General features: G+C 48.6%; 1 long non-coding RNA gene across 1 annotated transcript in view; it reads right to left on the bottom strand.

Annotated features, from left to right (window-relative positions):
* Window positions 1-527: 527 nt before the first annotated feature.
* The window catches only part of LOC139410140 (uncharacterized), a 29,932-nt gene continuing 18,309 nt past the window's right edge, over window positions 528-12,150 (bottom strand). Inside the window, exon 4 of the long non-coding RNA XR_011634457.1 lies at window positions 528-1,594. This is a non-coding gene — a long non-coding RNA (uncharacterized lncRNA). The remainder of the gene's footprint in view (window positions 1,595-12,150) is intronic.

The following is a 12,150-nucleotide window of genomic DNA, read 5'->3' as shown; positions in this document are numbered from 1 at the left end:
ACCGGCTGTGATTGGGAGTCCCATAGGGTGGCGCATAATTGTCCGGGGTAGGCCTCTCATGTATTATTGCTTAACTGTAGCCTGTCTTTGACGGTTTTATTTGTTTAAGACGATGAATAGTCCTCACACATTTTACACACCATTTGAATATACACCCAGCAATTGTCACATTACTTGTCACGTCTGTGTAAAAGGCTCAAACAATAGAACAGCGAAGCTGGAGGCCTGCTTACCAAGTGAAGTCTGCAACATTGTGTTGTTTGTAGATCTCTCTGTGTAAAGGTGTTCCTGTTTCAGGTCCAAACTATATCTGTCCCCTTTGTCCTCTCCAGCCCAGAAGTTTTCAATCCCTTTCTTCTCCAACGAAAAAAATAAGCACTTAAAGTCATTCTTATTTAATCAAATGTTTTCTATTTCTATGTATCTAAAGATAGGGCTTCTTGTATAGAAGGTCTTTTCAAAGCTCCTTGTGGGGAGAGAATTGTTCAAATATGGAGGAGAAAAGTCACATGATCAGGCCCACTGTTCAGGCCACTGATCAGGCCCACAGTTCAGGCCACTGTTCAGGCACTATATGCTCACCGTCCTTTTCATCTCTCACTCAGGACTCGTTCACTCCTGAATATAGTTCAGCTGTACAGTGAATGGGTTATCAGGCACTACTATATAACCATCAGACAGTGAACTGTACTGTATCAAAACCAGCACCTCTTCCATCTCCATACAGATCAATAACCTCTGCCACCTCCTCTGATAGTAACCTGAGGGGTGAGGAAGAAAACTGGAGGCGAAAAAAGATTTTCTCTGAATCTGCAGACGAGAGAAAAAAGTTCAAATTGTCCTTTTATCCTGGTTCATCAGATGTGGAGAGCATGGTGACTGTACAGTACATGCTTGGAGGGGGACTGACGAGAGAGCCCTGTTCAATTCAATATAAGAACTCTCGCTCAAATAGTCAGGTGGAATGAGTAAGAATGAGTAATCAGCGAAAAAATAAATAAAAAGACCTTTGACGTCCGTTTTTTATTCTCTCTCTTTCTCGCTGGCAAAGTTTTATCAAATGGTCTTGGACCAGGAAAGCCCCTACGGCGGAACCACACATACAGACATGCTTACACACACACAGATAGAGAGAAAGCGGGTGGTTGAGGGTTAGGATCTGACTGATGTGCTCCATACAGTGGCTGGTTCTGGTCCTGCTACTAGAGGAGGAGGAGAGCGAGAGCTGGCAGGGCTGGGTCCCTGGGCTCTAGGGCCGGGGGCAGTGATGGGCGAACTCTGCTAGCCTCTCTCCTCCATATTGATTTGCTGCTCCGCTTTTCTGAGGAGCATCTTGCTCGCGGGGATGAGAGCCTGCCTCGCCTCCCCTTGCCTCGGCTCGCCTGCCCACTCTGCCGCTGCCTGGCTGGCCCCAGCCGGCTCCCTGAGAACCCGGCACGGAGCAGAGGGCCACGGGAAGAGAGGAGCCAGAGAGCCCATGGCCATCGACAGCTGGGTTCACCTGCTCCTTGGTTCATCATTCACTGCTTCCAAACAGGCATCAATCCTATCCTCTCATTCTCTTCCTATTTTCTCTCTGTTTCTCCTCCTCCTCCTGCAAACAACAAGAGACAGGGAGAAAGAGAAAGAGTTGAGCTTAACTTGCAGCATTTTGCCCACAGTATACAGATGTCAATCCTGTGCTTTGATCAGGGAGGTCGGGGGGGGGGTTGGCATCCTCTCAGTTTGTGATGTGAACTTCATCACCCCCTGAGTAAAGAAAAGCTGAAATGGGAGAATGTTGAGTTAAGTGTGTCAGGCAGGAAGAAACTGCCTGCCAAGTGTACTCTGAGCTATTACTCTGACGATTTCCCATTTCCCTCCACACAGCAGCCAGTGACACCATTTGGCTGATGATGCCCCTCCACACAGCAGCCAGTGACAGCATTTGGCTGATGATGCCCCTCCACACAGCAGCCAGTGACAGCATTTGGCTGATGATGCCTCTCCACACAGCAGCCAGTGACACCATTTGGCTGATGATGCCTCTCCACACAGCAGCCAGTGACACCATTTGGCTGATGATGCCTCTCCACACAGCAGCCAGTGACACCATTTGGCTGATGATGCCTCTCCACATAGCAGCCAGTGACAGCATTTGGCTGATGATGCCTCTCCACACAGCAGCCAGTGACACCATTTGGCTGATGATGCCTCTCCACACAGTAGCCAGTGACAGCATTTGGCTGATGATGCCTCTCCACACAGTAGCCAGTGACAGCATTTGGCTGATGATGCCTCTCCACACAGTAGCCAGTGACAGCATTTGGCTGATGATGCCTCTCCACACAGCAGCCAGTGACAGCATTTGGCTGATGATGCCTCTCCACATAGTAGCCAGTGACAGCATTTGGCTGATGATGCCCCTCCACACAGCAGCCAGTGACACCATTTGGCTGATGATGCCTCTCCACATAGCAGCCAGTGACAGCATTTGGCTGATGATGCCTCTCCACACAGCAGCAAGTGACAGCATTTGGCTGATGATGCCTCTCCACACAGTAGCCAGTGACAGCATTTGGCTGATGATGCCTCTCCACACAGTAGCCAGTGACACCATTTGGCTGATGATGCCTCTCCACACAGTAGCCAGTGACAGCATTTGGCTGATGATGCCTCTCCACACAGTAGCCAGTGACAGCATTTGGCTGATGATGCCTCTCCACACAGTAGCCAGTGACAGCATTTGGCTGATGATGCCTCTCCACACAGCAGCCAGTGACAGCATTTGGCTGATGATGCCCCTCCACACAGCAGCCAGTGACACCATTTGGCTGATGATGCCTCTCCACACAGCAGCCAGTGACAGCATTTGGCTGATGATGCCTCTCCACACAGTAGCCAGTGACAGCATTTGGCTGATGATGCCTCTCCACACAGTAGCCAGTGACACCATTTGGCTGATGATGCCTCTCCACACAGTAGCCAGTGACAGCATTTGGCTGATGATGCCTCTCCACACAGTAGCCAGTGACAGCATTTGGCTGATGATGCCCCTCCACACAGCAGCCAGTGACACCATTTGGCTGATGATGCCCCTCCACACAGCAGCCAGTGACACCATTTGGCTGATGATGCCTCTCCACACAGCAGCCAGTGACACCATTTGGCTGATGATGCCTCTCCACACAGCAGCCAGTGACAGCATTTGGCTGATGATGCTTCTCCACACAGTAGCCAGTGACAGCATTTGGCTGATGATGCCTCTCCACACAGCAGCCAGTGACAGCATTTGGCTGATGATGCTTCTCCGCACAGTAGCCAGTGACAGCATTTGGCTGATGATGCCTCTCCACACAGTAGCCAGTGACAGCATTTGGCTGATGATGCCCCTCCACAGCAGCCAGACAGCATTTGGGCCTATTATAAAAATCACCATAGCGCTGGTGGAATTCATAAAAATGATCCTCAACAAAATACAGTCTTTACCAATAACAACCTACAGTATATCCCCAACCACAAAGGTCCACCAAGTTTGGGGTATTTTGCTATTGGCCCCCCCAAATAACAAAAACTATGCAATAGAGACAGGAAAACTCTGCTTCACGGCCTTAGCTATTTGGCACATATTGAATGTGGAAGAATGTGAGGGTGTTTGCCAGTGTCATTCTAAACTTTGTTAAAAAACACGTGCTTTTTGTATTGTCTAAAATTATTCAAATGGTTTCAGCGCCCTCTTATTATGTTAATGGCAGTAGGGAAGATTTCTTTATGGACTCTCGGCTCCATTGTGTCCTTCAACTGTGAAAGACCATGGTCAAACCGAACCCCCTCCACCCCATACCTCCATCACACCACTACCACGACACAACCTATAGGCCTCCTCTCTCCTCCTCACCCCACCTCTACTGTGACAAAAAATATATATTTTTAAAGTCCACAGGCTTAATTCCACACTGAGAAAATAAAGAAATACACTTTTGGAGACTCGCTGGGCGTTTGGAAGTTGGGAGTTGGCCGTTGAGGGGAGAGAAAGGGGGACATAGAGGGGACTGAGCTGTTGGGACAAGAAGAGGGGGTGTGTTAGGGGTACGAATAGGGGGAGACCGGGGGAGAGGTGCATGTCTCAGACACAATAATACTATTCATTGGGCTCAGACATGGGTGTTAACTCCCCTCTGCCAGGACACAATGGGGCTCCCCGACATTCAGACAGCCTTGGTGATATTGTTAGTTCAGGGCTGCATTCCCCCGGCCGCGGGATGAAGCGGACGCATTGTGCCGGGCCGGCAGGATGGATGGAGGGAGGCTTGAGAGGCAAAGAAAGAAAGAACAGGGCGTTTGTCTATCTGTCAGCTCTGAAGGAGAGGGCAGAGGCAGAGGGGAGGGGTACATGGGGAATGGGGTGGTACAGGGGGAGCTTTCGCCCCATGGCATTGGACTTGTGTTTAGAAATCATGCTATAAATATTATTGAAGCAGCCAAGTGCAGAACTAAAGACCCGTGGAAAGAAGGGGATGGGAAAACAGAAGGAACATAGCGATGAAGGCATGACGCTCTTTTCTAAGAAAAGGGGGCTTTGACATGTGGTTTGCATATCGCTATAGTGTTTAGACACATTTTGTTACCGCCTTGCCTTGATAGAGGGAGACCGAATGAGAGAGAGGTAGTGAGACTAAGAAGGGGGTAGAGAGAGAGGGAGTGAGAGAAAGAAGGGGATAGAGAGAGAAGGAGTGAGACTAAGAAGGGGTAGAGAGAGAGGGAGTGAGTGAGAGAAAGAAGGGGATAGAGAGAGAGGGAGTGAGACTAAGAAGGGGGTAGAGAGAGAGGGAGTGAGAGAAAGAAGGGGATAGAGAGAGAAGGAGTGAGACTAAGAAAGAGAGAGAGGGAGAGACTAAGAAGGGGGTAGAGAGAGAGGGAGTGAGAGAAAGAAGGGGATAGAGAGAGAGGGAGTGAGAGAGAAAGAAGGGGATAGAGAGAGACGGAGTGAGAGAGAGAAAGAAGGGGATAGAGAGAGAGAGAGGGAGTGAGAGAAAGAAAGAAGGGATAGAGAGAGAGGGAGTGTGAGAGAGAAAGAAGGGGATAGAGAGAGAGGGAGTGAGAGAAAGAAGGGGATAGAGAGAGAGGGAGTGAGAGAGAAAAAAGGGGATAGAGAGAGAGGGAGTGAGAGAAAGAAGGGGATAGAGAGAGAGGGAGTGAGAGAAAGAAGGGGATAGAGAGAGAGGGAGTGAGAGAGAGAGAAAGAAGGGGATAGAGAGAGAGGGAGTGAGAGAGAGAAAGAAGGGGATAGAGAGAGAGGGAGTGAGAGAAAGAAGGGGATAGAGAGAGAGGGAGTGAGAGAAAGAAGGGGATAGAGAGAGAGGGAGTGAGAGAGAGAAAGAAGGGGATAGAGAGAGAGGGAGTGAGAGAGAGAAAGAAGGGGATAGAGAGAGAGGGAGTGAGAGAAAGAAAGAAGGGGATAGAGAGAGAGGGAGTGAGAGAAAGAAAGAAGGGGATAGAGAGAGAGGGAGTGAGAGAGAGAAAGAAGGGGATAGAGAGAGAGGGAGTGAGAGAGAGATAAAGAAGGGGATAGAGAGAGAGGGAGTGAGAGAGAGATAAAGAAGGGGATAGAGAGAGAGGGAGTGAGAGAGAGAAAGAAGGGGATAGAGAGAGAGGGAGTGAGAGAAAGAAAGAAGGGGATAGAGAGAGAGGGAGTGAGAGAGAGAAAGAAGGGGATAGAGAGAGAGGGAGTGAGAGAGAGAAAGAAGCGGATAGAGAGAGAGAGACGTGAAATGTAGCTGCAGCGGTTGCCGCGTGTTTTGACACAGGGCTGAGGTGACGATGTCCAAAGTCCAACTACCGCGAGACATACTTTCCTCCAGCTCGGTAGATACCCAATGTTTCCTCCCCAATCCACGGATACTATACAAACCCAGAACTGAGACAACACCAAGAGAGTGGAGAGGAGTGATAGTGACAGGTGATAGTGACAGGAGGGACAGTGACAGGAGTGACAGTGACAGGTGTGTATGAGAGTGTGTGTATGAGAGTGTGATAGCAGCACAGTGGGCATGGCAGAGAGAGCGCTGTGACTAGGAGATCCCGTTTAAAGAAACATGGAACAGATACACACTTTGCTAGCCTCGCTATGATACACACACACACACACACACACACACACACACACACACACACACACACACACAGAGAGTATGAGAGTGAAAGCGGAAGAGGCTCAGGAGTGAATGATGAGAAATGTCATGTGCATATGACACATCTTTCTGTCAGTGCTCATGTTTTTTGAAGATACCATTGTGTTTGAGTAACCAAATCACTGAGGATTCAAATAGCAGGTAGGGAAACAATGACAATGCATTTATATGAGGTCAATCGAAAAGATCAAAAATCAACCTTTGATTCAAAACCTCAGAATTCCAAGAGACGGAATCACGAAGGATGGCAGTGTGTGAATGCGTGGTAGAAGTGATGTCACTATAAAAAGGGACATGGATCATAATGCGCATGCGGACACACACACTGGATATCTGCACACTATATATATCCAGCTTTTATGAACAGTACTTTGTTTGTTTCCCCTCTGGTAAACTCTGACCAGTGGTTCCCATGGCAACCTTGCCTCCTCTCTCCCTGAGTGTGTGTGTGTGTGTGTGTGTGTGTGTGTGTGTGTGTGTGTGTGTGCGTGCGTGCGTGTGTGTGAGAGAGAGAGAGAGAGAGAGAGAGGGAGAGAGATGAACAGGGGATCGTGGAAGGCTAGCAGGGAGTGGGGGCTGTTCCGCAAGAGCTTAAGAGCTAAGTATCTCAGATGAACTGTGTAAATGTACATGTGTGTACATGTGTGTGTATTTACATACCTATGCACAGTCTACATCAAAATGAAGGTGAACATGTATAAATGTTTCTTCCTCATTATACAGAACTGCTATTACTAATACTACTTGTGACACAAGCTCACATGCTTAGTAAATTCTTGTAATAATACTTTTTTATGTTGATATTTCAAACATGAATATATGCTTGAGCCTAAAGGATAATCCCTGGAAAGCTCCTTATTCCACCATCACTAGTGCCTGGAACTTACATCCAAACGCAGACACACAATGTACAATGCCACCTCCATGGGTATCTCAGTCAGTGAGTAGATAAACAGGCTTTTGATGAGACAGAGACCACTCTCAGGGTGTTATTTGTGGCTGGGGATCTCAAATAGAGCACTACTTTTGACCAGAGTCTAAACCCAGTTCTGGTCTGGGGGCCAGGGGGTTTGATGAGGAGGTGTTGGGCCAGGCCAGGCCAGGCATTGCAGGGTTGGGCTCTTGTTAGGGGGGCCAATGCCCTTCAGTGGTGAAGGGGGACCAGGTCTTTGTCCCGGTGGAGGGGATTACACCGGCGGGACAGCCCAGACAATGTCTCCCCTCCTGGGAGGGCTGGGTCAACCCGCTCCCCACCAATGACGGGGGCAGTCAACTGCTCACTGACTCAATTAAACACAGAGAGAGAGAGAGAGAGAGAGAGAGAGAGAGAGAGAGAGAGAGAGAGAGAGAGAGAGGAGGAAAGGGAAAGAAGGAGGATAAGAACGGAGGAGAGAGAATGAGAGAGAGGGATGAGCAGCATGGGGTGATACTTAACGAGGGGTAGAGGGTAACAGAGAGGGGAGAGGGGAGGAGAGGATGGAGGGGTTTTAGTCGGAGATTAGGGAGGAGTAGATGAAAGGATCAGGTGTGAGGGACGGCAGGAGGGAAAGGAGGAGCGAAGGGTGAGAGAGACCAGTGGCTCAAAGAACAAGAGGATAAATAAAGGAGTGGAGAGAGAAAAGAGGGGAATGGTGAGCTAGGTGAGGATGACCCTGAAGGTACTGGAGGCCTTTCTTCATGCACTTCAAAATCAAAGTCCTCTCATTATGCCAACGCACACCCGCCCATTCAAATCCAATGACAAATGCACCAGATAATTCCATTAGGGGGGACTTTTATAGAGGATATTTAGGGGACAGTTAAGGAATCCAGGTAACATATCACAACAAGGGCACAGACAGATATGGCTCTGCAACACTTAACAGGGATTTGGCAGCCCAGTTGATTGAACATGCCAAATCCCATTTGTCAGAGGGGTGCACGCGTTTGTATCGACACGCTGTAACCTTGTGGCTCCACAGAAAGAGACCTCAGGTGTGTGTGCTGCTAGCAGGCACACAGGCAGGCAGGCAGGAGAGGATGGGTGGGTGTGGGTTCCTTCTCTCTCTCCTACCCTCTTTTTCTCTGCCGGCCGCAGTGGAGGGAGCCCCCCCTCCTCCCTCCATCCCCAGTGGTAGGGCTGCCAGACAGGAGTGCTCAGCAGCTCTCCGACCGTTATTGATCCTGAGAGCGAGCGGACTGGGGAGCTCCTCTCTCGCTCTCCACAACTTTTCCCTGCTCTCCCCTCACTTCATTTATCAAAGTTAAGGAAGTCTTCTAAAAAAAGGAAGAGGTGGTCGCCAGGATGTTATCTGACTTCATGAAAGAAATCACCCCTGGGCACTCCAGAAAAAGAGGAGGATGCTCTTATCGGTAGAGAGTAGATACCCTCCATACAAGCACCATGCAATCACAGCCAGACAGCCAACCCACCAATCAGCTGACCAACCCACTCAGAGGCAGTAGAAATAGAAATAGCAGGTCCAGGAGCACCACATGAAGTGATGGAGTGACGGGGGGGGGGGGGAAGAATCCTAAAACATGTATTACTGTACCTGTTCCTGCCAGTCCAAATCTGCAGTGAAATAACACTGTAGGGAAAATGAATGACCAGGATATCAGATGCGTGAGTTACCACAGGAAACCTTATTCGCAGCCCCATGCTTTTAGGCTCCAGTTCGACATGCATTTCAACCAATAAGAGGCTAGAATGCGGTGTCCCTTCTCTGAAAGGACTGGAAGTGGTTCTACAGTGGAGTACATCTCTGGCTCCATTGTTGCTGTTTCTCTCTGCACATAAAAGGCCGGGGGAGCCCAGGCAACAGGGAACTGCACTCCTGGCTGAGTCCTGCCGCCTCTCGCCAAATGAACAGGCTATACGTTCCTGCCTCTTTGTGCTGGGTAATTGCCACAATGCATTTTCTCGTCCAGCTAATTAAGTGAGTCCCTCCTATGTCTTGTTCCTCTCCATCACCATTTGAGTGAGAGGAAAGAGAGCTGGGAGAGGGTCGTCAGGACTGGTGTCTGTGTCCCTCTGGTTGTTTACAGGGACAATAGCGGCCTGTTGTCTCAGCAATCAGGGGACATGTGGAAGAAAAAAAGAGGGTAAACAGGACAGGGTGGAGGGGGGAGCGGATTGACTGACACCGCACCAGGGAGTCTACTGGCACACTGCTACTAAAGGGACAATAAGGCAAAACAACATCGCTGTGGTCATTGTTAAATGTTGGAAGACTGAGATTTTAGAAAATAATAGGAGTCAGTATATACCTTGAAAACAGTCAAATCACACCGCTTTACAATCAGATCTGCGCAATGTTGATTTTCATACCATTCAATTACAGCTATTTGTTTAACTAGTCTAGTCAAGAAACTGACTTCACTAAATGTGCTCTTAACACAATACAGGCCTTTATTACAACACAGGAAAGAGGTGGTCTTTTTTCAGTTGCTCACACCATTCAATATCCTTGCTTGGTGATCAGTGAGTCTGTGAGTAACACAACTAGCCTAGGTTATTGGGGACATAGATCAGCAGTCTAATTTAAATTCCACTTTCTAGGAGAGTTGCTATGTGTGTTTCCCCATCGCCCCCTCTCTTTCCATTGTCTAAAGGGCTGCAGCAGTCTTTCACCCCTTAGACCAGGGCTGGACTGGCTGTCTGAGTCTCTACTCCACTCCAGGGCTAGCCGCTAGACACATGCACCCCTCGACCCCCCAGCCTCCCTAGGCCCCCAGCCCAATCTGAGCCCTTTTCCTTCCCACAGTCAAGTTCCTGCCAAGGCCTTGACAGACAGGGTGACATCACAACCGAGAGGCAGGCAGGGGGTCGCCTCAGCACCCTGGACAACACAATACAGGGCATCTGGCGGGGGGGGGGGGGGGGGGGGGGGGGGGGTCAGCACAAAGCATTTACATCCCCCAGAATATGATTATAGTTTATATGGAGGTTGAGACATAAATGTGAGAGCTAAAGAAATAGGAGCAAAACAGATTAGGAATCAGAGAATGATTCAGTGGTGCTAACTGTAGGGGTATAGGAGAGGATGCCAGTCTGTCAAGACTACAGAGGATAAAGAACCAGTTTTGGTGAGGTTTAGTACTGATGCAAAATCAACAGAAAAATAACAACAGATGATTCTTATCAAAGGTTATGAAGAAACTGAGCAAATGTGTCTTCATTTTTTTGTTTCATATCCGATACGAATTGCATCTCTCACTTCTAATGTATTGACCAATTGATGGTCATCGGACGATGAGGAGAGCAGGTGTCTTGGTGTGTCCTATTTCAGGGCTGTATGCGTCTGTGTGTCTACTCACAGACAGCTTGTTAATTTGGAGAATCTAAGACTGTTGGTCTAGAACTAGACAATGGCTCCAATGTGATAGAAATTAGTGTCAGGGTGCACTCTGTACCCCCCTTCTCTGTCTGCTGGTGTCTGTGTGTGTGCGTACGAGTGTGTATCTGCTCTGTGTGCACACATAAACTAAATGAGTTGTGTGTATGCATTGTATAAGTACACAGGCCCAGTGTATATATTAGCAATGTGACTTGACCCTGGCTGCCTGAGCCAATGTTTTGCGATGCACTGGGCGTGGGAAAAAGGGGAGACCTCTTTTCACAGATGCTCTGGCCGTTGCATTGAACCAATGGAGGCCTGGACACCCTGCGCCCCACCCCCCGCCCACCCCCCACCCGCCCACCCACCCACCCACCCCTTTCCTATTCAGTCCGCAGCCTGCTGCCTTTTCAGAGAATAGGCAGCAGGCTCCCCCTCTTCCTAAACCCCCCTTAATAAATGCACCTCACTATTCAGCCCCACGGTTTGTATAGAAATGCTGCCAGAGGCCTACTCGGCTTCTAGAGCATGCCGTTTTCCAGCTGAGAGAGAGAGAAAAAACAATATTCTACATCTCCCTCAGCCACTGGGAAAGCTAGAGCTCCTTGACCCTGCCCAGCTCTTCACATCCACACCCACCGCCAGCCACTCAGTTTTGATACTTCTCCTTACTGTCATTAGCCATCATTTTCTTTGAAGAGAACAGAACTCTCTCTCTCTCCCATTCTACCTCACTCTCTCCCTCCCTCAGCAGCAGCCAACCCTGCTGCAGATAGACTTTAATTTATGTTAACATACGCCACTACTCCCCATACCCCGCCCTCGCTTCACTCCATTCACTGAATTCATCTGAAGAGATTTATTTCCTATCAAGCCGTATAATGTGGAGGGTATCATTTAAATCAACTTTTAAGAACAGCCCAGCAGAGCAGTTTATGCAACAAATATGTAAAGCTTGGGAACATCTTCTGCAAACAGCGGGCTTTCAAGCGGATGTTAACTTTGAGAACCATGGGTATTTGAGATTAGCTGCTATTGCTAAAACTCAGCTCAATCTCCTTCTACCCATAACACATGCAATATTTGTTTTGGATACCATCATGAATGCACTTCTGAATAACAGTAACAAAATAGGACAAACTACTTTATCTTAAATAGTGTAATTGTGGCATTCCAGGTTAACAACATGTGAGTACTATTTCAGGTTGCAGTTAGAGATTGCCGGTGGGCATATCAGACTGTCTCTATACCTGCTGATGGTCTAACCGTGTTGAGGAAGTAAAATAAGTGCTCTGAGTGAGAAGGGCTTGTTCCACAGAACCAGAAAGGACTCCATCTCCTCTGTCCAACATGCCATGACGTTGTAGAGCATGGCTGAATTGGGTTGGGGGTGGAGGGATGGAGAAGAGGAGAGGGGGGCTGAAAGAGGAGATATGGTTCGCTGGATCTGAGGCACTGTAAATGAGAGGATTACCGTTTCCCTCCTGGAGCTTATCCATAAACATAAGAGAGAGTGGTTGGGTGTGGAAACGCTGCTATGTGTAAAATCACAAATCCTTGGCCTACTCCTCTTCCTACGTACAATTGTAACAAAGACACATATGGAGACATGTGTCGTAAAGGCTATATAAGGCAAGTAGAGTGATGTGCACGTGTACTTG

The sequence above is a fragment of the Oncorhynchus clarkii genome, chromosome 5, assembly GCF_045791955.1.
Source record: "Oncorhynchus clarkii lewisi isolate Uvic-CL-2024 chromosome 5, UVic_Ocla_1.0, whole genome shotgun sequence".
NCBI lineage: Eukaryota > Metazoa > Chordata > Actinopteri > Salmoniformes > Salmonidae > Oncorhynchus > Oncorhynchus clarkii.
Note: the sequence above shows the minus strand (reverse complement) of the source record. Positions and strands in the feature narration are given on the sequence as shown.